General features: G+C 32.7%; 1 long non-coding RNA gene across 1 annotated transcript; it reads right to left on the bottom strand.

Annotated features, from left to right (window-relative positions):
• Positions 1 to 6,391: 6,391 nt before the first annotated feature.
• Positions 6,392 to 14,682, bottom strand: LOC120307476. Its single transcript, XR_005556556.1, has 3 exons — positions 14,632 to 14,682; positions 9,100 to 9,168; positions 6,392 to 6,864 (listed from the first exon to the last, which is right to left on the bottom strand). It is a non-coding gene; the product is annotated as an uncharacterized LOC120307476 (long non-coding RNA).
• Positions 14,683 to 15,954: the final 1,272 nt, after the last annotated feature.

Below are 15,954 nucleotides of genomic sequence, written 5' to 3'. Positions count from 1 at the left end.
CTGGTGAGATTTCATATTGTCAGTATGTTTCATCCTATGAGCTACCAGCACTCAACTTTCTCTTGATTATTTTTGTCTTCTTTTCCTGTTATGCCCTAATACACTTTTTCTCTACTTTTTAAAAAATATTTTATTAAAGAATTTTTAAACCTATAAACAATATAATTTTAGAGATAAAATAAAATAAAGAAAAATAGTAAAGCGGTTAAAAAAGAAAATAAGCAAAAGAAAGGAGAAAGAAAAAGAAGAGAGAGGCTATAAAAAAGTAGATTCTAATCTTTTTAGCCACAATTAAAAATGAATTTGTATTTAACCTCTCTCTTTAATATTGCATGTAATTTCCTTCTTTCCATAGTTTACCCTTCCTTATCATCAAACCCACAAATCACAAGTTCATGTTTTTTCTTTTGTTCAACAAAAAGTCCATAAGGGGTTTCCAGTCACTAATAAACGAGGTTATTGACCTTTTTCTAATCAGACAAGTCAATTTTGCCATCTCTGCACTTTTCTTCTACTCTTTTAATGACATAGCTCTTGCACCGACATAGTTTAAAGCCTCAGCATGACTTAATCCAGAATTGCCATTCAATTGGAGTTTTAGGGAGATGATTTGGGGAGGAAAAAATTATCAGTGGAGAAAAGCATAATTATCCCTTTGTCACTCAAGATTCTATGGCTGCTTTTTGTAAAATGAGTATAAGGAGTTAGCCCCCACATGGGATAATGTAATGACCTTCATGAGACATGTTACAAATATTGTGCTATATTCTTTATTTCTTAGTTCCTAAATCAAAAGCAGAGTTAGTGCACTTAAACTGGCAGACCTGCATTGCAATTAGTTGATCTTCATTCACTTTGATGGAAATAAGTAAGCTTAGGCATGATGGTGCCAATTTTTGCAGTCAACCATATAAGATTCCATTTCCTTTCTGCTAGCATTGTTAATAAATCTGTTTTTACCTCGGCTTAGAGCTGAGCTTCAGAGCTTAGCAGCTGAATATTCTTATGAAACATGTGAAAATTTTGTTAAATAGATACAACCATAGTCTCTTGGGTACTAATAGATGGCAAATTGAGCTGTTTGCTGAACCATAGCACATATAAAAGGAAATCTTTTCAGCATATTTTGATTTTACAAAAAAAATAGAATACATTTTTATTTCATGATAAACACATTTTTCTTTGGATTACTTTGGGATAAAGTAGGATTCAGATTTCTTAAACTTCTCCACTACTAGCAGTTAGAAATAATATATTTTATAGCTAACTTGAAAATATACATAATGGTCCATCCTCCTATTTTTCCCACAACAACCCTATGTGAATTGGACTGAGAAAGAAAATGTCAGCTTCATATTTTCCAAGGGATACTATTATTTTCCTACAACTTTCAACCACTAATTTAACAATAACAAATAAAAATGTAAGTACTCCAAAAAGTTTGGTTGAAAGTTGTCAAGTCATCATAGAAGTCCTTAAATAATAGACATGAAAACACACACACAAATGTCATCCACACATCCATACTTTCACTGGATGGATGGATGGATGGATGGATGGATGGATGGATGGATGGATGGATGGACGGACGGACAGACAGACAGACAGATAGGCAGACAGATAGATAGATAACAACAAATGCTAAAGGCATTTGAAAAGCATTTCTGAGATATTTTAATAAATATATTATTTATCCAAAGAAATAATTATAAGTTCTGCTGGCCAATAGCAGTTGTTGCTGCTGTTCTGTGTTAAAAGAAAGTGGAGATAGGGAATAGCCATCAATTGGGGGTGGGGGAGAAATGAAAACTTTATCAAATACTTTCAGTATATCATTGCCAGTTTACAATACCAGGCCTTCCCTCTTTGTTTTAACTTTAAACAAATTTTGATATTACAAAATAAACTCAAATTTAAATGGAAACCAAATAGGAATCACATGGGAACAAAGATTATGAACATTTTAATCAAACACTCCATGTCACAACATGTTGTAATTAATACATTTTCTCTGGAAATCAATTATAACATGTTGTGACATAACTGTTTCACAAAATAGCTTTTCAGTATAAAGAACAATGGATTTGTTGCATGTCATGGCTATAGATAAAGTTGCTTTCCACACATCTATTTCTTGCATTAACAAGGAAATATGAAATTTGAATATGAAATACTTCATTTGCCTATCCATATTACATGTTTAATATTTTCAACTTTAATTTTTAATCTTTGCATGAAAATTATTGATTCATGTAGCCTTCGGACTAGGCTGAAAATGATGTTTTGGCTACGTGGGTTTGAAAAAATCATATGATAAAATGATGCTTCATTGAGTTTTCCAAATCTCAATTTATTTCAACATAACTGGATTTTATTTATTATAAAGTTTATACACTGCCTATTTCATAGAATAAAAGGTGATTTACAGTAGTAAAAATCATTAATATCATAGAAACACCTACAATAACAAACCCATCTCTTTTCATCAATTCAGCTCCAAAATGAAAACAACATGTTTACTTCTAAATATGTAAAAAATGGCTACTCATCCATCCTGTATTGCCAAATTGTGAACTTAATTGTTTTAACAGCCTTCTAGAAGAGCCCATGTTTCACCCCTGGGGATAAGATGTTCCATAAATTTGAGCCTACCAGAGAACTAAAAGCTAAGCTGTTAAAGGGTTATTAGATTAAATCAGCAGTTGAATTGAACTCAGAAATCTTTTGAAGTTACTCAGGTTTATATAACTGGCTTGAAATGGTTATGTAAAGCTGAGTACCACCAATATATTGAAAATAACTCTCCCCAATATGCCAACATTTGAATGTAGATGTTAAACATTGAGGGATCCCACACTGAAGCCAGTATAGGCTTTATTGCTTTTTCTCTCATGATAGTTGGCAGGGACCATTTATTCAGGAAGGAGTAGAACTATTATAAAACAATGCTGCCCATTCCTAATTCTGGCAGACAATCCAGGAAGACACCATTGTTGATGGTATCAGATGCTGCTGACTGTTCTAACTCATCATATATTCACCAGTAGAAGAATCAATGTTAGGTTTGTTCCATAACCAAAATTGAATCCTGACTGGATTCATCTTCAATCTTCTGTAGATGATATTTATTACCTCCTTCATTCTTCCCTAAACGACTGGAATATTATGATGTATTATCACAAAAATATTTTGACAATTTATCAACTGTAATATGATAAAATGAATATTTGGAAAATGTGCATAGGCAAGGTATTACAAAAGTGCCCCACTATATTCACAAAAGCCAACTTTCATTTGAATCATATTACAGCTATAAGAAAATTCAAGTGATGAGCACCCAATAGGACTGAAATCAGCCATGGTAAACTAGAATGTGGCCTCAGGATACTTGAGTGATGCAATGGTTAAAATGCAGTATTGCAGGCTAATTCTGCTGATTCCTAGCTGCCAGCAGTTTGGCAGTTCGAGTCTCAGCGGTTCAAGGTTGAGTCAGCTTCCATCCTTCCAAGATCAGTAAAATGAGGACCCAGATTGTTCAGGGCAATATGCTGACTCTGTAAAGTGCTTAGAGAGGGCTGTAAAGCACTGTGAAATGGTATATAAGTCTAAGTGCTATTGCTATATACCAAGTATCAAATGTCAGGGTTTGGATTGGTGGCTGAGATGAAATATCTTGGAAGAATATAGTATGTCTTTACTATTATACTGAATAGAAATATTCTTGTTAGGAAATAAGAATTAACTGTAATATTTTCTGCTCATTGATTTAATTGTATGTTTGAATTATTCATAAAACTGAACATAGATTAAGCAAGAGATTGGTTTTTTCATAACAATAACTTTACCATGAAATTTGTACTGTAAATAATCATTTTTCTCATTTAGATAACCAGTGAAAATATTTTTATTTTTTTTCCTCTGGTAGCATAGATGTTATATTTATGTTATTGTTCTGTCATGTATTGCTTTAATATGTTTGGTTTGCAAGTTGGGAAAAATCTTATATAAAACAATTTAAATAAATCAATAAACTATTTAAGCAACTGATATTGGAAGTAAAGGAAGCAGATGTGATTTTAATAACTTGATACATTATATAAACCCTGATCATATCTCAACTAGGGCACTATATTAAGGTTCAATAGAGGATACAAACTGAAACAACTGAGATGCAGTTGTTGTACCACTTATTTTCCTTATATGTAAGTAAACAAATATTTATTCATTTATCAACTTTTAGAGTATATTGTTTGAAGGGCAAGAAACATGAATATAATATGACAGGTTTAGAATCTTTGTTGTTGCCTACATAGGATCAAGCCCATCATATTGCAAATATATAGGACTTTGATATTGATTTCTCTTCTTTGGAACTTTCTGTTTCTGCAGAAATATGTGCGGCTTTTCCTGCATCTATCTTGGGTAGATCTTGAAAATCTTTGCTTTCAGTTCATATAATTAGTTTGTGTGCCAAAGTTTTTAATTTCTGCTGCTAATTAGATGATTTGGAGTTGCATGCATTTTGATTTATTATTCCTTTTGCTATTTCAAAACATTCATATAACCTTCTTAGTAAGATCCTTTTGTCTTGAAACAGAGAGTATCAAATATTTTAATGAAACAAATAAAAGGATAAAATATATGCACGCAGCTGCCCAGATGAAGAAAACAATCTCACATCTCCTGAAATCACCTTCAGTTTCATTCTTAGCTTTGGAACCCTTCCAGCTTTATTTATCAGAGGAAAGAAAGATAAAAAAAAATGTCTAATAGTCTGACAAACTTAAGTGACCTAACTTGATTACTTCATGAAGCTTCATCTTAAAATTAGACTCACATTTGCTTTGTAAAGCTCTGGAATAAATGTTTCTACAGTGATATGAAGTATTATTTACTAATGAAAAGCCTTTAATTAAAAAACAAAAACAAGCACAATCTGAAGCTAACTTATTATTTGCAAGTTCTTTTTTCCAGTTCCTTTCCTAACTTTTATTTTCAGATTCAGAAACAAAACCAGACTGAACATGCTGCTTTAAAAATGTTTTGGTTCCTAGCTTCTAGTTATGAATAAAATATGTGAAACAATTAAACTTGTGATGAGCCAATTCAGCCTTGTTGTAAAAATTACAATAACAAAAAAATAATAATTACACAGACAATATTATACATATTATTAATGTATAGCAAAGCCAACATATCACTTTCAAGATAAATCTGTCCAGGCTTTCTTTTGTACTACTATTATTATTATTACTATCACTATTATCACTATTATCATTATCATCATCATCATTATTATTATTATTATTATTATAAACTGTAATGATCTGCAATTAAATAAGAATCACATAACTCTGAGACATTCAGAAAAGTCCTGGAACATCAATATCTACAAGTAGAGTTTCCTGCAGGAAGGGTGCCATAATCCTGACAGGAAACCTGATATAAATAGTTATTTATAAAATTTAACTCCCAATGAACTCCACAGAGCTAAGAGAGTGCTTGAGAAAAGTTAATAAGCCTTCCATATTCTTCAGCACTTCAGTGCATCCAGTGTCCCAATCAGCGATGGAGAAGCTGTATTAAAACAGAGATATAAATCTATTTCTAGGTTTGTAAATGAACATGTAGCAAATATTGCAGCCTCCTTCTTCATGGATTACCACTTGCATCACTCTTTCCATGTCAAAAGAGATTAGTAATAAATGCCTCACATGAGTTAATTTCCAAGTATGTCATCTTGCTTATCAGCCTCAGTTGAAAGTAGAGGGAATCAAGTGCTTTCATACTAGAATATTATATTTCTGGCTATCAGCATGCAGAATTTCAAGATGACCTTCTTAATCAAATGTATGGAGATTGTCAAGGGAGGCCATTATCTTTTTGAATTGGAGTCTCTATGCTAACTAAACATACAAGAAGAGAATTTCCAAAATACTCTCAGTAAGAGAGATTACTTGACTTCATCATAGAGTTTATTTGCTACTCTATGAAGATAGGAAGACAAGAACCTATACTCACTAGATATCCTTTTACAGTCCAAAAATAAAGATGAGCTAAATAGAACAGATACCCAGAATTTTATTTGAGTATTAACTATCCCTTAAAATAGAAGAGAGGAAGTTGCTGAGGGGATACCAGGAACAAAAATATTTCAGAAACCTAAGACAGCCTTATGAACAGATGGGAGATATTAAGTTGTATATTTATCCTGTTTATTATTAGGCTGTTTGGTATTAAAGTTGTTTTCCTGAATTGTTCTTTAAAAAGATGCATTACAATGTAAGCAAATAGCCCTGATTCATATTTTTATTTAGTATTTATTACATAGGAAATGTTTCTTCAAACTCTAATGAGTGTGTTTGTTAGTTCTACTAGTGTGATAGTTGTCCTGATGCTGTAGGCATGTTCCCAGAGGCTTATCCAGTTTCTTCATTATTAGCCTTACTCAAATGCAACCAAACCATTTTATTTAAGCTATGCTTTTGAAGAATGATGACAACCTGGCTTGCTGTTGTTGATAGGAATTGTCTTGTGCTGTTCTGCTAGTTTTAATGGCAGAACCATTAAACCATTCAGAGTCTTGGAATTGCGGTGGTATGTTAGTAACTTGAGACAACACATCAAGAAAAACTCTGTTCCAGTTCTACTTGTTCTAGGAAAGTTGTCTATTCCTGCAGCAGTATGACCTGTTTTACTGGAAGAGCAAGACCACTGCTACTATATAAGGTCCAAATATCTTGTTAGTGGAGCAGAAAAGAGCTATGTTCTTGCTGTAATATGGCTGGTAATTTGTTCCTTCCAGATAAATTTCTTCTCCTAGGTCAAGCATAGCCTGTTGGCTAAGGTCTAGACTAAGATCACCTACAAAAGGCAGAAAAATAATTACAGTGATAGCCATCTTTCAGTCTCTCCTAAAAACCAGTCTCAATACTCTTGACCCTGATGACAAGAAAAAAAATAGGTTTATCTGAAAATAGCTTAGATGCTAAATAAATTGTTTTAAAATATGTACTAGGTATACAACTTTCCCAATCCCCTGCCATGCTGTGGTAGTGGTATTGGTGGTGGGTGCTCCTAGGAGGGAGCAATGGTAAACCACTCTTGTATCTTTACCAAGAAGACATATGGATAGAAAATGCACAAGTATAATGTTTACATTCTCTTTATTTAGTTTTAGGGCTTATATGGACAACAGATCATATTTATGCAGAAACATTGAACATTCAGAAGGGTTGACAAATTTTTAAGAATCACTATACATACGGCTCATTTCCAGTAATGGGCTCCTGTAATTACCAGAAAGATAGTAATAAAATAAATAAATAATAAAATAAAAACCCTATGAATTCACCCCTGCATATTCCAAAGATGGATAAGGGAGAATTGCCTGTAGTCCATGGCCTGTGTATGACCTTTCCTGCTCAAGAAGCAAACTGGCTTTTCCACTGTGATAAAAGTGAGCCTATCTGGAAAAGGCTCTCAGTTTTTCCTTTTAAGTATTTCACAACTGTCTATGCTGAACAATAGAACTGGAACAAATTTTTGAATGTGAGTTCCTGGAAGCCTCACTACTCCAATCAGCAACAAACTACAAAGAGCAAGTTACAGAAATATCCCTACTGATAAGAGACTGGGTTTAAGGAGATAATGGTTTTACCACCTACATTTCAAGAAATGGCAGCCATTCTTATCTAGATGCTGCATATGCTAATGCTTATTGATAATTGATACTATTCATCAAATTGCTTACATTATATTTTACCACAAATTAAAATACAAAAGTGACTCTTTGGCTGGTCATGATATATAAATGCATCCTTAGAGTTTTGTCTTCTTCTTTCTTATGAATCTGAAGCTTTTGGAGCACAAATTTTGAACAAAAAATTCACTTGTTCATCAGTAAGTTCTTTATAACACATGTACAGAACTAATTGTTAACACACATGCTTTTTTGGTTTTGTATTATTGCCATCTGTGACATCCAGCATCATTGAGAATAATGTTATTGTTTTATGTGGGTGCAACGTACACGAAGATGCTTGGAAACAGCATACAAAAAGGCTACCTTGAAATCAAGTCACTCTCAATAAATGCTGTAAAATATGCCAGTAAATGGGACAGTAAATGGCTCAGTGGTTAAAGATGCTGAGCTGGGAAGCTGGAAAGCTGTTCAAGATCTGAGCACTGAGTGATGTTACCCCAGCTCTTGCCAAGCTAACAGTTGAAAAGCATGCAAATGTGAATAGATAAATAGATACCACTTTGGTGGGGAGCTAATAAAGTTCCATGCAACTCAGCATATAGTCATGTTGGCCACAAGATTGGGGAGAAAGGACAGACTTATATCATGGAAAAGAATAAACGATTAATTTAGTCTAAAAAACTATACATTTGAACTGTGAGAGTGCATGTGAGTGTGTGTATATCTTCTTAAGATGCAGTTTATAGTTTCAGAATGCATTTATATCTAGTTTTTCCTCTGAATGCCCATGTGACATCTGCGTTTAAAACAAAACTTACCAATAAACAAAACACCTCCTATTGCCAGCTGAAGTTAGCGTACCAGCTGTGACATTTTTAAGAATAGCTATGCCTCATGCTCTGCTAACCTTCAGTTTAGATCACTACAAGACACTAAATTTGGGGCTGCTTTTGAAGACAGCCCTTCAAACAGTACTTCAAGACAGCTGCAGGCAGAACCCATTTGAAGATACATTATCTCACAAGTAACAAGCTTATTTTAGGGTCAGGCCAAGCAATCAGGTTAAAGTCCAAATTTTAAGTAATTTGGTGCCTGAGTCTCTTGACCAAGAATGCAAAATCTGTGGTTGTAGGACAAAATGTGATTACCATTGCCACTGAATGTGTCCTGGCAAATTATCAATGTTAATGTGACATAGTTAGCAATCAGAACTCCTGTTTCAATTAATTACATTTGAATTTATTTATACTTAAATCACTTTTACTTTTTTTTCCTCCTGGCCCTGCCTACTTTTTTGCCTTGTATCATTCATTTGTTATAGTAAATGTTGCAGTTCAAAAATTTTATATTCCTGATTTAAAATAACTTGTCATTTTTAAGATAGCTGTCCTTACCCATGGATAGCACAAAGTGAGTCTGCAGACCACCATCAACCTAAAGAAGACTGGGATCAGGAATCTTTCCTAAAAATGAGAAAGAGAGAAATCTCATGATGATTGTTCATTTCAGTCACTGTGAGATTTAGAGTGAGAAAATCTTGTGAGATATGAGATTAATCAGTCTCATAAAAACATAAAAAGGAGAGAAGTATAGAGCTAAAGTTTCAGAATTGTCTAGTTTTAGAATTGTAAGCCACCCAAATTTATTAGTTGGGAGAGCAGCTACTGAATAAATAAAATAACTTATAAAATGGAAGAAAGCACTGTGTGTCTTTATTTAAATTGATTATGAAAGCAATATATGTCATAAACTTACCCTCTAGGTTTTAAGTTTATCTCCAGAAAATAATTGGAAACAAAAAAGAAAAATCCTATTTCAATGGTTAATATAAAATTGGGGGACGGTTGCATTATTTCCTAGGCAGATAAAGATTAATCCTGCTGGTCATGATTTTGGTAGGATATTAGACAAAATTAGAGGGTAGAATTAAGGTTCAGAAACATGTAATCAGCAGTGATAAAAACTGGTGACACATGGCAGGATTTGAGAAGTTTGAACTTGATTGTCCATATGACATCTTTCAGTTTTGTGACTCTGTCACATCTTTGCATGCATATATAAAAGCGGCAGGCTTGTACCATCATGTTCACCATCCTGTATGTTTTGATCCCTGCCTTTCTTTCCCATCAGTGCTGCTTTTTACATAATCATACAATTGAGGTAAGCTTCAGAATAGAATTTCACAGTGACCCTTGATGGTAATGAAGTTATTAATTTATTCTTTAGAGAGATGAATTAGATATTTTAACTTTAGATAAACTTCAGTAGAAATTAACATCTATCATTTTGAATGTAGAACACCCTATCACAGACACTGTCTAAATACACAGAATTATTCATTCATAGTCTAATAAAATTTAAAATAGCTCTAGGATATATCTAATTAATGTGCTCTGAATCTTCAGCAGCACTACAACATTAATGCTGATAAATGTATCTAAAATGTTTTCCATAGCCATCATCATAACTGATACTTTAACTGACTTATTAGCAAACTATATAAATGAAAAGCTACAATGTATGACAAAACAGAACAAAAAGGTAATAATCTTTGTTTGGTATAAACTGCAAAGTACACTGGGTGATGCAATGATCTAGCATTCATAATACAAAACTGTTTGTATTTCTGGAACTGAAATGGCAAACTGAAAATGACTCTGCTAAAAGCAGGATCAATGACTGGCAGAATGAAGAATTGGATAATAGACTGGCTCTTTGTAATTCCTCTCCAGACAAGGAAAGGACTTGAGATCACCCACAAGTATTTCATATATTTGCTACACATGGGAATAGCTATCTTAGCCATGTTAGGGAAAAAGAACTAATTTTATTGGACAAGACTGACACTAATGTGAAAGTATAAAAACGACAGACTACAAGAACGATTTAGAAAAAATATACTATATTGGACATACATTTAAAACCAACTGGTATCTTAATAATTAAAAGTGATATGCAAATAACAAACCAAAATAATGACCCGAATAACTTTCCTAGAGTGAATTTTCAAAAGAGATTTGTTAAAACCTTGAAGAATTTTGTGAGATAGGAAAGAATAAGTGAAAAGAAATCAAGTTCTGGGACATAATTTGAAGAGACTGATGATCAACATCATGCTGGCAGTTTAAAGTTTGACCTGGACATGGAAAAAGAATTAATATTGTTAAAGTAAAAGGAAGGTATATAAAGTTGGTTTATTTGATCAAGATTAAAATAGATATGTTGTTTTGTCTGGTAACCCTTAATGTACTTTTGCTGATCAGGACAATGAGGTTTTAAGGATTTGTTTATAGATAACAGATGAGATATGTGTTCTTTTTATTTGTTATATTTTAAGAGAAGGCGATAAGTCGTTTATACTTATTGTGATGAAGTCATTTCTTTATATATTTTTCTTCTTTTTCTTTACCATATTCTTATGTTTTCTTTCTTTCCTAATTTTCTTTCTATTTTCTCTTTTCTGCACTTTCTAATTTTTCTTCTTTTAGTTTGTATGTTTTTAAATTGTATTTTTAATAAATGTACTATTAAAATTATACACCACCACTTGTCTTACTATTCTACTTAAAGTAAATCGTTTATTTTAATGAAGAATGAATTGAATGATCTGCCTTTGTAGATTTATGCCTGCCAAATATATAAATAGCACAATGGTGTAGCATTTTCAAAGTAGCACTGCCAATCAACAAAAGCAATGATGAGTAAAGTTTTCAGAAAGACCAAGGAGCAGAATTCATATAACTGAGGCTAACTACAATATTAGAACTGCACATTTCATACCCTAGAAATAACTGGTAATATTACATAAATTATTAAAAATAAACAACCTATTAGGGAAGAGTGTTGGATGCATGCAAAAACTTTCCTAAATATAATATTAACAATGACATCAAGTAATAAATGACTACCCAGGCAAACAGATCAGGATTCATCCAAAAATTGACACATATGATTGGTTGAGAAAGTAGATTTTTTAAAATTGTACTTTTGAAATTGAAAGGATCTGTTTTTATAATCAAAGATTTATTATTAATTAGTATTATTGCATCAATTGGGAAGGCAAACTCAAACCACAATATCTGTTCTTCCAGTACACTATTAGCTCTCTTATATCAGTATAAGAAATAATAATATAATATAATTATAGCAAAGTCAATGAGTAATTTATTTGCTACTTCAGTAATGTTTAATCTTATGTTAAGCATAACGGATCCGTTTCTCTTTTGGGGGAAACTATTGGATTTAAGCCTTGTTATCAAAGCTAAATGATCTCTGTGGCTAATATAAAACCTGTAACTGTATATGAACAGAGAAAGAAATAGAAAATAAATCTTCAATTGCTTCAAAATAGAGGAGGCAGTTATTATTAAAAGAAGCAGGATGAACTTCTCACTAGGCCAGGGGTAGTCAACCTTGGCTCTTTTATGACTCGTAGACTTCAACTCCCAGAATTCCTGAGCCAGCTAAGTCCACGAGTCATAAAAGAGCCAAAGTTGACTACCCCTGCACTAGGCCTATGAAGCCCAGGTGGCAAAAATCCTGACAACCATTGATAGCAATAAAGTGTTTCCCATACATCTAATGTTCTTCCAGAATGATTCTGGTAGTGTTTAGGATCATATCTCACCTGACATGCTGCATTTCATGCTGCATGAGGTGTGATGGTTTGGGTTAGTTGACTGTTCTTCCTGTTACTGTAAAAGGAACAAGGAACTTTATAGGAATAGCTCTGGAAAGAACTGGAAGGAGACTATCAGAAATTAGTCAGAGCTCACTTGGAGTTTTTTAAAATGAGATTCCTGTGGAACTTCTTTTCAATCCAATGGAGTTTCTTGATAAGCCATCAGTATAACAGAAGTAAATTATGCATTTTAAATAATCTATTTTGACCTGGGGAGTATACTTTCTCTGTCATGGCACTTGACCTCAGGAACAGCATTGCCCAAGAGATCAGAATGATAATGTTCTGTAAGACATTGAAAACTTGTTTGTTTTCCCAGGCCTTGGATAAAGTGGGTGAAGAGCCTGTAAAATATTGTTTGGTTCTCTTTTACATGGTCTTTCTGTACACATATTGTTTCTTTGTTATTGTTTTATTTATTATTATGTGCACAATTTGGATTTGGACATTTTATAATCTTTATAAAGAAAAAAAGTTTTATTTAGCCTGTGTGTGTGTGTGTGTGTGTGTGTGAGAGAGAGAGAGAAAGAGAGAGAGAGAAACTATGCCAAAAGAAAAAAAGAAACAGAAAAAATAGCTACTATATCATACCTTCTTATAATTATTCATTATCTCATTAATTATTAATAATTACCTATTAATTAATAATTATAATTATCTATTAATTAATAATTAATTATCTCATTAAAGCAATCAATTGCCTGTTTCGGAAGTTCAAAGAAGCAATAAAGAAACTTAGAACGAGACTTCCAGTTCCGGAACATGGTGATGCCAGTCGTGCCTGGAAACTTCTCTCCAGGCTGTCTGGAATTTCCTTCACCGGTAGACCCCCTAGGGGTCAAAAGTCACCCTGGAGGGGTGACCACTGAGGAGGAGGCTGGCTGGTAGATAGGGGAGGGTGGCAGCTTCCCCCAAATCTCCAGCTTCTCCTTAGGGCCAACGGAGCAAAAATCGGCCTGTAAGATGGCCGATAACCCTGCTGCACCAGCCGAAAGTCACATCATCATCTAAGCGTTAACAACCCACTGTGGATGATCCGGGTGAGATCCCTTTTGTTCCTCTCCATACCCCTGCTGTTTTTGCCTATAGAAGCTGTTTGTGCTATCATTTTCCCGTTTGACGAAAGCAGCTTTAGTAATCATGGGAACAAATGCGTTTTACAAAAAGGATAGAAAAAACAAATAAATATTCATTTAAAGACTATACTCTATTCCTACTTATACTGTGCTGTAGAAAAAACTATTTTTTGGAGCGGTATTATATCGGCAGAGTATTTCTTTTTCTATTCTCCCTTTAAAAGATAGAAAAAAGAGTTTGAAGTTTTTTTAGTTCACTGAGGACACCTACTGGTCAAAAGTTAATATTGGATTGTTGTTTATTTGGAGATGAGAGAGCTTTGGCCTTCAAACTGTTTTTCAAGAAAAAAGATAATTTGAGCTAGCTGTGTGATCTGTGGGGGTGGATAATGTTCAACTGTAACCTTCACTAAAAAGAAAAAGGACTCTTCTTCAACTATTGCTAAAATGGAGAAGCCCCAGTCACACTTAAACTGTAAACTTATATTGGAAAAGATCTATGAGGCTAAAGAAGAATTATGTACTACAATAAAAGAGGCTACTACAGAACTAAGAGCCAGAATCTTTACTTTAAAACTTAAAACTGACTCCCAGACTACCCTTGACTACTCTACAAAACAGATTATACAAGAAAAGGTTTTAACTGAGGATAAGGAGAATCTTATTTTGCCTTACAAGCAAGACCAGGAAAACCAAAGACCGAACTTTGGACTTCTGAAGCAACGAGGCTTTATGGACAAGAGAAACAGAGAATTAAATCAGAGATCAAGATGGTCGGTATCGAATCAAGTGACACTACAAGCAACAAAAAGAGACCTATTGTCTGGAAGGGAAGCCCTGTTATGGAAACCTACCTGGCAAAAGTGGAAAGCTAGAATAAGATTAAAAAATGAAATTTAAAATTTCTTAAATTGGATTAAAGGTGACCTAGGACTGATGTAAGGACTGAGATTTTGAGTTTGAAGTAAAAAGATGTCTTAGAGTTGGAGTGAATCAATAATTAATTGAATGTTAATTAAATAAGACGACTTGTTTATCCTATAACATGTGAAATTTAAACTTTACTTAAAGGAGTGAAATGATTTAAGATTTGATATTAATCTGTTAATTCAAAGAGATTGATTAAGTGAAGGATTAGATATCTATAGAATAGTTTGATAAATACATACATTTAGATGTGTCTAGGATAGATTAATATTTTTGTTTAAAAACAAGATATCCTTCTATATAAGGGACTAAGGACAATTTAGAATATTAGAAATGTTCCTTTTAGAATGTTTATTTCTATGAAAATTATGATGTAACGGAATGACGAAAATTGAAGAGATGTTTCAAATTTGAAGTGAACTAATAGTTAATTGAAATTTAATAAGATGATATGATTTTCTGATGATATGGACGTTATTAGTCATGATAATTAATTGGAGATTTGAATTTTGTTTAATAGAATGACATGATTTAAGGTATGGTATTATTTTTTTAGCTTGAAGAGATAGATCAATTGATAGATTTGATAGGTACAGGATAGATTAATATTTTACTCTAATAAGGGAGAGTAATGGAAGAAGAAACAAATAAGATTTTGATAAAATTAAGAAAGTAGAACATATGTAGAAGGGATATTTGAATTGAAAATGTTTTTATTTAAAGTTAATTTGATTATGATAGAAATTGATGAAGCTTAAAAACAAGTTCAGGTTGAATAAATTTAAGCTAGAATTGGATATTCTAAATATACTATGCTATTTGAGGGAAAAATAGAGGGAATATTTGACATATTGATTATATTATGTATAGATGTCTTGTTTTAAGATGTTTGATTACCCCATCACCACGGTGTGTTCTGAATATGTTGCTTTAAGAACTTAAAAAACCAATAAAATTTGTTTTAAAAAAAAAGAAACTTAGAACTAGAAAGGCACCAAACCCAATGGTAATAGCCTAATATTACAAAATGTAGAGGAGGAATTTGCAAAACCATTATTAAAGACAATGAATTAAATTCAAACAAGAAATACAATACCAAGACATCAGAAAAACTAGATGATACAAAGCAATCTCACTCATGTAAACTAGTTAGCCAAACTGAGAAATGCATTCCTGAAATTATATCTACAGACCAGATGGATTACATTACAAAGAGCAAGATGATGGCAGATTGTATTAGAATATGTATTATTAATAGAATATATTAATAATAAGAAAATGAAGGCAACAGAAATATTTTAAGATACAGACAAAGCTTTTGTCAAGTTAGAATTCACAGCAAATGGAATGCTCTCTACAATCTTCTCAATATGTAAAGTTACAAGGCAAGGTTGTCCATTTTCTCTTTTATTATTTATAATTGCTTAGGGGGTCCTGGCAGGCAAGAACTGAAAAGATAAATAAATGTGATACTAATGGTAGAACCCCAAAATTTTGGGCTACCTTTTCAGATACAAAATTAAATGAAAAATAAGATAATAACAAGGCATTCAATTTCCAAAGAA

Source organism: Crotalus tigris, unplaced genomic scaffold, assembly GCF_016545835.1.
Source record: "Crotalus tigris isolate CLP2741 ecotype Arizona unplaced genomic scaffold, ASM1654583v1 scf7180000017785.2122318, whole genome shotgun sequence".
NCBI classification, from domain to species: Eukaryota; Metazoa; Chordata; class Lepidosauria; order Squamata; family Viperidae; genus Crotalus; species Crotalus tigris.
The sequence above is the reverse complement of the archived record's forward strand: the minus strand, read 5'-3'. Positions and strand labels throughout refer to the sequence as shown.